Source organism: Leopardus geoffroyi, chromosome X, assembly GCF_018350155.1.
Source record: "Leopardus geoffroyi isolate Oge1 chromosome X, O.geoffroyi_Oge1_pat1.0, whole genome shotgun sequence".
In the NCBI taxonomy this organism is placed as follows: Eukaryota; Metazoa; Chordata; class Mammalia; order Carnivora; family Felidae; genus Leopardus; species Leopardus geoffroyi.
In genome coordinates this window covers 8066865-8080054 of record NC_059343.1, presented here as the reverse complement: position 1 = coordinate 8080054, position 13190 = coordinate 8066865, and the positions used below count along the sequence as shown (strand labels likewise).

Below are 13190 nucleotides of genomic sequence, written 5' to 3'. Positions count from 1 at the left end.
GTCTGAAACAGAGGAAGCCAAGTTAAACTGCAAAGAACTGAGCCAGCGAAGAAGCATGCTTGTTTATCATTACCTGCAAACACACGGAAACGCACAGTGCCCTTGGCCTTAAGGCATCGCCCGCCATCTGGCTCTGAGTTTTGGCTGGTGCGGGCAGGCCTCAGTCAGGACCTTTCCTCTGGGGAGGGGGAAGGTTGTGGAGTTTATCTCAGGAAACTCTGAGTCATAGCTTACACTTCAGGTGACACTTGAGGAATTTAGTGAGGCAGAGTTTAGACAGGTCCCGAGAGGTATCTTTTGGAAGACAAAGGAGGAAAACAATGTGTCTTCACCAAAGTGGTAATTTTTGCAGCCACTTGGTAGTGTATGTGGGGCTTTATTTCTCCTTCCTGATTATGTCAGCCGTGCTTGGGACCACTGGTAGGTTTGGGGTCCATCCGGGGCCCCAGACTGTGGCTAGCTCAGTCTGTCCAGCATCGTCAATGTGGTGGGCCCAGCCACTAATCCTACTTGGTCTTCTTCCCCTCCCCCCCCCCCCACCCCTCAATCGATCCCACCAGTGTCCCAGCATAAGGCTTTTGTCTTGCGTTTACTCCAAGATGGGTCAAAGGACCTGGAGTTGTAGAACTCAGGAATGCATAACAGCATACACACATCCAAGAAACGACGTGGCATCCCATGTCCTAGAGGCTGTCCATTTCTTTTTTTTTCGTTTCATTTTATTTTTAAATTTATATCCAAGTTAGTTAGCATATAGTGCAACAATGATTTCGGGAGTAGATTCCTTAATGCCCCTTACCCATGTAGCCCATCCCCCCTCCCACAACCTCTCCAGTAACCCTCTGTTTGTTCTCCATATTGAAGAGTTTCTTATGTCTTGTCCCCCTCCCTGTTTTTGTATTATTTTTGCTTCCCTTCCCTTGTGTTCATCTGTTCTGTCTTAAAGTCCTCATATGAGTGAAGTCATATGATATTTGTCTTTCTCTGACTAATTTCGATTAGCACAATACCCTCATGAGTGAAGTCATATGATATTTGTCTTTCTCTGACTAATTTCGCTTAGTACAATACCCTCTAGTTCCATCCACGTAGTTGCAAATGGCAAGATTTCATTCTTTTTGATTGCTGAGTAATACTCTGTTGTATATATACCACATCTTCTTTATCCATTCATCCATCGATGGACATTTGGGCTCTATCCATACTTTGGCTATTGTTGATAGTGCTTCTGTAAACTTTGGGGTGCATGTGCTCCTTCGAAATGAGGCTGTCCCTTTCTTTTTTTTTAATTTTTTTTTTAGCATTTATTTATTTTTTGAGAGGCAGAGAGAGACAGTATGAGCGGGGAAAGGACAGAGAGAGAGGGAGGCACAGAATCTGAAGCAGGCTCCAGGCTCTGAGCTGTCAGCACAGAGCCTGACGCAGGGCTCGAACCCATGAACTACGAGATCATAACCTGAGCCGAAGTCGGACACTTAACCGACTGAGCCACCCAGGTGCCCCGAGGCTGTCCATTTCTAAGTCCCTCCAACCTGGCAGAGGGATGGCTGAGGAGTTCTAAGATTGCAGCTAGGAGGAGGACCCGTGGATCCCAATACCCAGTCCCCTGTGCCCTCTGGGAGTTGCTGATGCATGTTTCTGAGGACACTCAGAGAATCTGGAAATATGTCAGTGAGGACATTTTGGGTTTTGAGTGAGAAGTCCAACTTGGATTAGTTAAGCAGAAAAAGGAATCTATTGGTTCACATCCCTAGGAAGTCCAGGGGTGGGTAAGACCTCAAGAGGGGCTCAATCTGGGGGCTCTGCCTCCCTCTCTCAGCACAGTGTTCCTTTGTTTGATGGCCTCTCTCTCAACTTCTTTAACATTCTGGGGAATTAGCTCCTATCGGTCACATACTTTCCCTTGGACCAGCCGCTGTGTCTCAGGGTGGAATGGGGCAATGTGATTTGCTGGGGCCTGGAGCGTTGTAACTCATAGCCCACTTAGGACCACACGAAGGGGGAAAGAGGGCGCTCCCCCAACGAAACGATGCTGGACATGCTAAGGCAGCACGAATCTGCATGCAGATCCTTTGTATGGACAGAAAGATCAAGAAGCCAAGCCCTACTAAGAGATCCATTAGCCAATAGTAATATTAATCACAATTGCAGTTTTGCTTCCTTAAATTCCACCACAGGCCTAATGAAAAGGCTCTGGATTCTTGTGCAAATCATTTGAGGAACGTCTCTACTAATTCAAAGAGGATCTAAGAACTGTATTCTATTGACAAATGTCTCTATAAACAGGAACCCGAGTTGTAATAAATACAATAAGGAAAACACCCTGCGTTCAATACCGGATGCTGAAAAGGGAACACACTGTCTAATAATGCAAAGGACAGGCCATTGCATTTAGGACTAACAGTCCCGAAATTATTCCTGGAAACCCCGCAAGGTCTACATAATTATTTGCAAGGCTCCCTTAATGCAAGTGATCTGCTTTCTATGTAAATGCTAATCATATAAAACACATGCCCTGAAACACAACAAACTGAAACGAAATAGAATTTCAAGAAACCGAGGACCTAAAATAGCTATAAACAAAAACTAGTAAGGTGTGACCGGAGACAGTGGGACGTTCGGGCCTGAGGGACAACAGTCTGTGACATGGAGAAGGAAGCCAATTGTGTGACGGGATGATTTCCCGATTTTTTAAAGTTTATTTAGTTTGAGAGAGAAGGGAGAGAGAGAGAGAGCGAGTGGGGAGGGGCAGAGAGAGAGGGGGACAGAGAATCCCAAGTAGGCTCCAGGCCTGCAGCAAGGAGCCTGATGTGGGGCTTGATCCCACGACCACGAGATCATGACTTGAGCTGAAATCAAGAGTCAGACGTTTAACCCACTGAGCCACCCAGGTGCTCCGATTTACCAATTTAAAGGTGGCTTTTATATCTAAAATAAAGGTGCCACAGGCCTGGCAGCCACACCCCCACACAATTCTGAGGTCTAGAAGAAAACCCAAGGCTCTGTGGTGGGGTGGCCTGGAAAGGGCACCTTTCCGAATGTTCAAGTTCTCCTCCGGGCTTGCTGGCCGTGAAGGTGACCGTCACTTCTCGTCTTAGAGCCTCCACTGCCTCATCGGTGAAGTGGCAAGAATACTGACCTAGGGAGTTGCTTTGCAGATGAAACAAGCAATCCCGTACGGGCCTAGCCCAGGAGTCAGCACACTTCCGTGAAGGGTGAAGAGTAAATATCTGGGACTTCGTGTGCCAGTCTCTGTGACAGCTACTCAGCTCTGCCTCCTAGCGGAAGCCGCCTGGGCAATGTGGCCAGGGTGGGTGTGGCTGTGCACCAGTAAAAGTTTGTTCACAAAATAAAGGTGGTTTTCGACTGAGACCTTCGGGCCCCAGTTTGCTGACCTCTGGTCCACTAATTATTCCTCCCTCCTGGTCCTGTTAATCCTCTTGCCCCTGGTCAGAGAACATCCTTCTGTGGACTCGTTGTGCCCCCACCAAATTCACAAGTTGAAGCCTTAACCTCAGATGTGACTCTTCTTGGAGATGAGGCCTTTGAGGAGGTCATTACAGTTAAATGAAGCCCTAAGAGTGGGGCGTTAATCTGATGGGCTGATGTCATTATCAGAGGAAGAGACACCAGAGCTCGCTCTCTCCGCTATATGAGGACACAGCGCGGCAGCAACGCTGATGGCACCTTGACCTCAGACTCCCAGCCTTCAGAACTGTGGGAAAAGAAGTATCTGTTGTTTAAGCCACCCCACGTGTGGTGTTTTGTTATGGCGGCCCCAGTAGACTAATACAGTGACCCATTAATTAACTTATCAATGCTGTGGCTGCCTTACATTTCCTTCTTCTCTTTCCCCCTCCCTCCTCCTTTCTTCCTCCTCCTTTCCTCCCCTCCTTCCTTCCTTTCCATAAGTGTTTATGTCTCTCAAATGGAGCTAGAAACATCTGCCCTGCTTATCTAATAAAATTTGCGTGAGGCTTAAATTAAATAGAAAACATAAGGTACAATATAGCACAAGCTATCACTAAGGTATTTCCGTTTAAGGTCTATCACCTGTAGTTGCAAATGCAAACTACTACGTGGGACAGCAAATCTGGTCCCAAATGCCCTCCCTCCTGCCCCCCACACGAGGTGACTTGGGCGATGGAGTGGTGTCTGTGTTTATCTGCTTGGGCGCGCTCCTTTTTTGAGCAGTAGGGGAGTTATAAGGAAGCTAGGAGGAGAAAACATGTATGAAAGGATTCTGGTTCTAGTCCAAACAGAGTGTTTTCCCTCCATTCTTTGACGGTCAGTGGTATCGCGTCCTTCATTCAGTAAATACAGATACAGTTTCTACTCTATGTCAGGTGCTGTGCTGGGTACGGTGGATACAGAAAGGAGAAATCAGATAAAGGCTTGGGCCGCGTGTGTGCGCGCATGTGCGTGTATGCACGCCGGCAGAAGGGGAGAGGAGGTTGGGCTCAGAACAGAGAACCATTGAATGAAGAAAATAATTACAGACTCGGAACAACATCAAAAAAGAAAACCAACTGGGCCACACGGCAGAAGTTACAGGCATGGGTGTGCTGGAGACAAAATCCGCAGTGGCCATGGCCTCTTTACCTCCCCTTTCATCATCTTCCCTCCCCTCAAGCCCAATCCCCAAGGCTTTCCAGCTCCTAGTATCTCCTGCAAATGTTGAATCAAGATGGTGGTCTTCTTGTTGGGATCATTCCTCATATACGGTTCGCAGTAATCGTCACAGCTCTTATTAACATGTGCTTCTGGCCTGGGCACTACTCTGCTAGGCACTTTTTGGTAATAAGCTTTCAGTTTTAGAATAGTTTCATATTTACAGGAACGTTGCAGTGACATACAGAGTTCTCTTACACCCCACACTCAGCTTGTCCTGTATTAACATCTTACCTCAGTATGGTACATTTGTCACAAGCAATAAACCAACTTTGATACATTGATATTAACTAAGATCCATTCTTTACTTGCATTTCATTAGTTTTTACCTTAATGTTCTTTTTCTGTTCCAGGATCGCTTCCAGGATGCCACATTACTGGCCGTGATGGTTTCTCAGACTTTCCTTAGTTTTGATGACCTTGACCGTCTTGAGGAGCACTGGTCAGGTATGTTGTAGAACACTCCCGAACTGGGATTTGTCTGATGCAATGCATTATTTCTTATTCTTACGGCTAATCTTCAGTGTTAATAGAAATTATCGATTTCATTATTACAGATGAAAGCACTGAGGCCCAGAGAGGTTAAGGAACTTCCCTAAAGTTGCACAGCTAGCAAATGACAGAAACAATTCTTCAAACTCGAGATTGACATGAATTACGCCACGCATTTACTCTGCCCTCCCCCTGCCTCAGCCCCGATCTGCTGAATTCCTGACAACAAAAGAGTTCCCTTCAAGGCTGTCAGGGTGATTTCTTTTGCAGTTGTTCCCCTCACATAGTTTTAAACAATTTAACTAATGTGTTTAATTAAATTAGAGCAATTTCCCCTATCAGTTATTTGCGGAACTGATTATTCGTGTAGCTTCAGTGGCTGTCTTCTTGGGGCAGTTGGTTAATTCAGAAAGAACATGGCCAACCAGTCTTCAAGAACCTGTATTTCCAGTGGCTCTCAAACTGTGCTCACCTGGGGTCCACAAGCATCACCTGGGCTGCTCGTTAAACATGCACTTCCCTGGGGTAGGTTGATCGACTGTCCCAGAACTGACCAGCTCCCAGGATGCGGGACCTTCTGTGCTAAAACCGAAACTGGGACTGTCCCAGGCAAACCAGGGCGGTCGGTCACCCTAGCACCGAGCTCCTGTGAATTGCTTTTAAACAAACTACCCGGGAGAGGGCCCTAAACATACAGAAGCCGGAGAGCCGCTACATCAGATATGGGAGAGAATTCCTGGAAGAACTGGTGGCGGGTTTCTAGAGACACTGAGAAAACACTGATTTTCATCCGGGTATGTTTGATTCTGCGTGAAGTCGAGAGAAAAAAACAATCACCCAGCCTTCAGCCCAGATGACATCAGCGGGGATTGTTGTTCACTCTTTGGGTAAGAACTGAGCATTGCTTTCCCAACTCGACAGTTTTGTTGAGGGATGATGGGAGCTCCCAAAAGATATCAGGTCCTTCCGAGGCCATTATTTACCACGTGGACTTTAAGATCACATGACAGTTAACGCAGTGTATCTGAAGTTTTATCTTTTTAACGTCTCTTTATCAAAATGATCAATTACACGTTTTACACACATTCGTTTTCGTTCCAAGTCTTTGAAATCTGTGTGCATTTTATACTTACAGTACTTCACAGCTCAGCTGCTCAGTTTTTATCAGAAATACTTGATCCGTATTTAGATTGACGCGACTGAGTTGTTCCGAACGTGTTTAACCTAAGAGTAGTCCAACAGCTGAATCGGGTCTTATTTTCTCAGTTTTCATTTTAATTGTAACCAAAACGAGGAACGCAGTTTGTCAGGCTCACTCATCACATCCCAGTTACCGAATAGACACGGGTGGCTGGCAGCGTTGGAGATGGATGGCCCGGCTGCAGGGCAGTGCTTCTCAGACTTTAATGGGGGCATCAGATCACCCGGCAGTCTGCTTAAAAGCTAGGTTCTGATTCGGGAGATCTGGGGTGGAGCCTAGGAGTCCACCTTTTGAACAAGTTCGCATGTGACGCCGATGCTGCTGATCTAGGGACCACATTTTGAGTAGCAGGGGACTGCAGTGACCTTGAAGGAGGGCTACCTCGGTTTTGATTTCTCTACTTGCTCAGTGGTCTTTCATTTTAAAGGCTAGCAGATGTGCATGTGATCGTGTGAATATATATAAAACACACATATGTATATCCATACATGCATGTGTATGTGTATGTGGCCGAATATGTGCGTGTGTCTGAACTTGTGTAGATACGTAAGCTCTGCAAATACAGAGAACACTTCATGACTAGAGGTGTTCTGTGTCTTCACTTTTTATTTACTCTTGAGAGAGAGAGAGAGAGAGAGACAGAGAAAGAGAGCGAGCAGGGGAGGGGCAGAGAGCGAGGGAGACAAAGAATCCGAAGCAGGCTCAGAACTGTCAGCACAGAGCCTCACACAGGGCTTGAACTCCCCAACTGCGAGATCACGACCTGAGCCGAAATCCACAGTCGGACGCGTAACCGACTGGGCCACCCAGGCGCCCCTTCTTCACTTTATTTTAAATTCAACTTACTCTTCTTTGGTCCCTGGAACTGAACAGCAGCTGAATGTTGAATCTGGATTTAAGTCTCTATATGTGTTTGTTTGCTTTTTCAAATGCGTGCAGTAGGTTCCTTCATTGCATTTCAATGTTTGAAGGTCTTTAAAAAGTATTTGATGGCCCCCCCTCTCTGTGGTTTTGTGAACTGTGCAGAGTAACCTCCAGTCCCATCTGGTTCCCTTGTACTTGGGTGGGGAAATTTTATGCCCCATTATTTGTGTTTCTATAGACGCTTTTTCATTCTTCTTTAGACATCGGTATGGAAAGGTTGTGAATTACTTCTAATTACTCCAGCATCTACTCAACTATTCAATTCACTTGGTTCCTCTGATCCAAAGCTGGTTTAACTCCTATGCCAGGTTCTGAGAAACAAACACTGCCTCTCCCCGCCCCCCAAATTCAAAAAACAAAAACTAAAATCGACAGAGTTCTCTTGGTCAGGATTTATGAGAAAGTTATTGGGGCATAAATAGCCACCAAAATCATAGTGAAATTGGAGAAATTGGTCATGCTCCTTTTATTTTTCTTCAGTTTCTTTTAGGGGACAAGCTTTCCATGGGAAAACACCATTATTTTTGGCAGTTACTGGAATCCGACAAAGGAAGACATGAAGACTTTTCGAGAAAAAACAGGGAATAACCCAGCCTTCCACTAAAGTGGAAGGAAATAAAATGAGGGATAACAATTAGGTATATCAAAGCAGGATGGAGGGTAAAAATGTTAATTTTTACTTTAATCTCAATTTTAATTTTATTATCTGTTATTGGCTCTGTGTGGTGGAAACAATTGCGAATCTTTTTCTTTATGGGACACAATCCTTATTCTGTGTACAGTTATAGATTCCAATAATTATAAGATCTGGCACCATCCATGAAAATGGCCGCTAATTCAAAAGCTTCGTTCATTGGGCTGAATTCCGGAGGGTTCAAAAATCTCCAGGGAAATCAAGCTAGGGCTCAGCATGAATAGTCTCTTAATTTTATTTCATTTGTTTTAGCTGCATAGGTGTCTCTGGGTGAAGTTTGGATATGCTACATTTTTTATTTCCTGTGGATCACGTTGCATTTAATAATAGCTAATAATAGGGGCACCTGGGTGTCTCAGTTGGTTAAGCAACTGACTCTTGATGTCGGCTCAGGTCACAGTTCACGAGATGGAGCCCTGTGTCAGGCTCTGCGCTGTCGTTGATGCGCGATCTCTCTCATAATAAACAAACATTAAAAAATAACAGCTAATAATAATAGCTAACATTCATTAACTGCTTTTTAAAAAAGTTTATTTTGAGAGAGAGAGCGTGCGCGCGCGGCGCACGCACAAGTTGGGGTGGGGCAGAGAGAGAGGGAGAAAGAGAATCCCAAGCAGGCTCTGCATTTTCAGCGTGGAGCCCGACATGGGGCTTGAACTCACAAACTGTGAGATCAGGACCGGAGCTGAAATCAAGAGCTGGATGCTTACCCGACTGAGCCACCCAGGCGCCACATTAACTGCTTAATATATGTCAGGGCCCTATTAATTACTTTATTTGCTTTATTTTATTTAATTCTCATAACAACTTCATAACATAGGTACTGTTAGTATAATTTTTAAAGAACTAAAAACATAATCTTGTAAAAACACAGAACGAACACCTGTCAAGAATTTATTCAACTCATTAACGAGAGGACCATAAGAGGGTTCAACTGATTCCAAAAGCATTTTGAGGAACTTGGTATTTGTAGGCATTTTGAGGGGAAAAAAAGTGTTGGAATAAGATTTCCAGGATAGATTCAAAACTGATCAATAGGGCACTAAAGCCACAACCTTTGCGGTTATCTTTTCAATTGGACAGAAATCTATGAATTAACATGTAACTACAGAGCATCTGAATTCTAACCAAATAAAAAATAGACAGTCAAACAAGTGCATTCCCTAGGTAATGATGTAACTCTTAGGTCGGTAGGTGAGTGCCCTAGGGAGATTTTGAAAGGTCACACCTCGGGCCGTTTCACCTCATTCAAAGTTGGGACGTGTTCTTAACAAAGCTATACTTATTCTCATTTTAACAATGAGGATGCTTAGAGATGTTAAATTAGATGATAAAGGAGTCTTTGCAGGGACTGAGCAAAACTGGAGCCCTGTGCTTCTGACACTGCAGCCTAGTCTCTTAAACTAGGTGAAATCCATTTTGATCTGGTTTATAAAATTCTCTCTCTCTCTCTCTCTCTCTCTCTCTCTCTCTCTCTCTCTGTGTGTGTGTGTGTGTGTGTGTATGTACATGTACGTGTGGCAGGGGAAAGGATTTGGAAACCGGTATTCTTTTTTTTTTTAATTCTTAAAATGTTTATTTCTGAGAGAGACAGAGTGTGAGCAGGGGAGGGGCAGAGAGAGAGGGAGACAGAATCTGAAGCAGGTTCCAGGCTCTGGGCTGGCGGTACAGAGCCCGACCCAGGACTCGAACCCACGAACCATGAGATCATGATCCGAGCTGAAGTCGGATGCTTAACTGACTGAGCCCCTGGAAACTGGTATTCTAACCTGGATGTTTTGGGGGCTGTTACTGACAAAGCTTATTCAGATGGTGGCAACATTTTGACCATTTTTTCCTTTTTTTTTTTTTTAAAGAAAAATCTCATCCCTTGCTTATTAAACATCCATCATTAAAAGAGAAGTCTAGTCTACTGGTTGCTTAGGAATGGGAGGTAGGGTTTGCACTGAACCATCACACACATTATCCTTACCCTTGACCACCAGCACATATTTGAAAACTAGCTGGCCAGGGGGTTAGACTTTGAAGTTCTGAAACAGACTTTTCCTTGGTACAAAGCAAAATGTGTTCATGCAGAGTCTAAATCCACGAACCCCAGTCTGTAATCAGCTCAGCTACCCAGCTTCAATGCAAGAGAGTTAATACATGCCTTTTAGGTGTAATTTGCATGAAAGATAGTCTAAAATCTATTGGGTTTCAGAGAGAGGGAGAGAGAGAGAATAGGAGATTACATTAATTGAAGGCATGTTAAATTTGTACCCATCAGAGGACCAGGGGCCAGATTAAAAGGTTAAAATGTGGAGATGGGAGGTGGGGGGAGCGTGTGGAGACGGGAGCTTGGCAGTGTGGGCAGACTGTGCTTCCCCCCTCCCCACTCCTACTCTAATCTCTTTACCTCCCGTGAGCCAGGCAGCTGCCAAGAGGTAAACGACTAGGACAGGCGAGGCCTTGGGCTGTCCTGGGGGGTCCGGGGTTGGGGAGATCTGGATTGGACTGCTGCCCAGAATGGGGTGGGGTCGCTGATGATGGCCAGAGGGTGGCCGATCCCCGCTCGGTGTTCAGGACGGATGGCGATCCCACCTGAGCGTGCTGGGTGTCCGTGATCCCCGTGAACAGTAGGTGGAAGAGAGGTATAGAAGCTAACAGCGGTCACGTGGCCAGTCGTAGGAATGAGGATGGCGAGGACATAACTTCTTCCTGTTGTGATATGTATCCGTACAGGTAATAAAATTTGGCCTTCCTTGACTATCACGTAGGAACGTATGACTCAATACTTACTTCGTAGCTCCACTTTGGGGGAAAGCGCGAGGCAATTCAGGCTGCATGAAGCAGGATAGAAGCATCATGTTGTTTACTTATTTGAAAGTTAAAAATGGGTGAAAGGAGTGCCTGCTGCCCGGACAAAGGGGTGGAGTGTGCATCGCTACAACTACCACCCTTCCGAGGTGTCTTCTGAGTTCCTGAAGAGAAGTAGGGGACTGACCCTCTTACAGTCCCCCTTCCCCGTAGCGTCCCACGTGAGGGTTGCCGAGGATGGTAGCGGGGGGGGGGGGGGGGTGCTTTTTTTTCAGGTGACAGAGGAGCGGAAGCCGTTCCGCTCAGGGCTGTTTGCAGCGGGATGTTGGGCAGGCGGGAGGCTCATGGCGGCCTTGCCGGGAGAGATGGACACAACCAGGTGCTTTGCTGGTGCAGACCGAGGTTTCTCTGAGGTTCTCTGGGAGCAGACTTCCGTAGAGCTCGGACAAGCACCCACACGGCTATGCCAGGCTGAGATCGTCAGTGTCTGCGTCCCTGGTCTTTCCTAGTGATTCTCCTGACCCGACTGTGCTAAATGGTTTCCAACGGAAGCCCTGATTATTATATTAAATTCTTTATTCCTGGAATGTTCAGAATGACCCTGTTGTCTCAGCTCATGCCAACAGTTTGATGAAAGACGTGCATCTCGATGCCTTTAAGGGAAATGCTGTTGGAAGGCAAACAGCATCCGATCCGCACAGGAATCAGAAGTGCTGCTAAGCACATGGTAAAATATAGAGAATTAAAAAGCACTAAGATTTTCAATCTGACCTTGAGATCTGCATCCTTCCTTAGGTTTCAGTCTGTTGGAGAACCATTTGCAACGTATCTCAGGGGTCAGCGAACTACGGCCTGTGAGTCAAATCCAGACTGTCACCTGCTTTTATAGATAAAGTTTGATCGGGACACAGCTGTGCCCGTTTGTTTCCATACTGTCGATGGCCACTGTGCTGAACCGTAGAGCCAGATTTGAGTATTTGCAGCAGAGACCAGGCGGCACACAAGGCCAAGGATATTTGCTATTTGCCTTTTTACAGCAAACGTTTGCCGACTCCCGTGTTGTCCTCATTCCCGCTTCCTTCAAAACGTAAGGGTTTTGTCTCTGTCATCATCACCTTGGCTCACTCAGCGGGATTAGACTAAAATACTAAGGCTTTGGCAAAGCCATTTCGGATGCCAGAAGGAACCTTTCAGCTGTCTGAAAGTACCCACTTACCAACACTTCTAACTTGGCATAGCAATGTGTCATGTTTCATTAACTGCATCCCCCTTGATCATTTTGGCTACCTTTGCAGCATTTTGCTCCCTGCCTTGCGAAAAGTAGACCAATCTGCTGTTCCCATGGTCGTGCCGTGCCGTTCCCGCACAAGCCCAGTTCCCACATGGAACGGGAAGTGTTGCAGAAAGGGGAGCATTTTGTGTCCGAAATTCAACATTTTAGAAGCAGCGGAAGAGCGATTTGACACATTACCAGAAATCTAGAGGAAGAGGGCTTAAAATGCTTTCGAAGCAAAACCCTCACTGAGCGTGTTTGAACTCTATTTTTTGTCACTTGGCCGTGCGAATCCTTTCTCTTTGTCAGTCACGAAATGGAGCTTGCCCCCTCTAAACGGTTGCTGTTGAAAAACTCTGGAAAGGTATAGTTTAGGACACGTAACAGACACGTTGTGACATTCAGAGAGGATTCTTTAACGTTTGGCTATGATATTGCATCTGTTATAACCCAGTGAGCCTACAAATGCAGAAGATAATGAATGTATTGGTAAATATTATGCATTCATGTCCACAGGTCAGTTATCAAGTTTTTTAATCCATTCAAAAAGTATGCGTGTGTGTGTGTATGTGTACATATGTGTTTATTTATTTGGCTCCTGCCATAGGCCGGGCCCTGCTGCGGTTTTTGGGCACGGGAGGACAGGAGGTAAATAAGGAGAGAAAGGAAAATTCTAGAAAACCTCACACGCCTCTCCTTCGGGAGAAGTAGCTCGGTCGTACAAACCCCGTGTCTGTGGCTGTGAAGCTCGTGGCTCTAGTGTGGCTCCGGCAGGCGGCCTCCTCCACCCTTACTCCTGGCCTGTGTCCTCTAGAGCCGTGTTAGCTCTGCTCACAGAATGACCGCAAAAAAAAGCATAGGAGGGTCCTTTTAAATGGATGTTTTTGTGAAGAGTCAACTATAAAGTTTGTATTGGACCAGAGTTAATGTGGAGCAGCAGGAAGCCCCTTGCACTCCCCTTTCCAACTCCATAGTCTGACATTTATTCTTCTTGACAGGAAGATAGACTGCCAACTTTGTTTTTAATTATTTGAATAAAATTACATACATCATTCTCCCTTTTCTTGTGCCTCCCTCTGAAATCCCATCTTCTGTGTAGCTGATGCTGATGAAATTGCCGGTTTTGGCATTAGTGCTTC

General features: G+C 45.7%; 1 protein-coding gene across 1 annotated transcript in view; it reads left to right on the top strand.

Annotated features, from left to right (window-relative positions):
• MID1 (midline 1) overlaps nucleotides 1–13190 on the top strand; it is a 586156-nt gene that overhangs the window by 16654 nt on the left and 556312 nt on the right. The window contains exon 2 of the mRNA XM_045472348.1: nucleotides 5025–5118. The gene's annotated coding sequence lies outside the window, so the exon portion shown is untranslated. The remainder of the gene's footprint in view (nucleotides 1–5024; nucleotides 5119–13190) is intronic.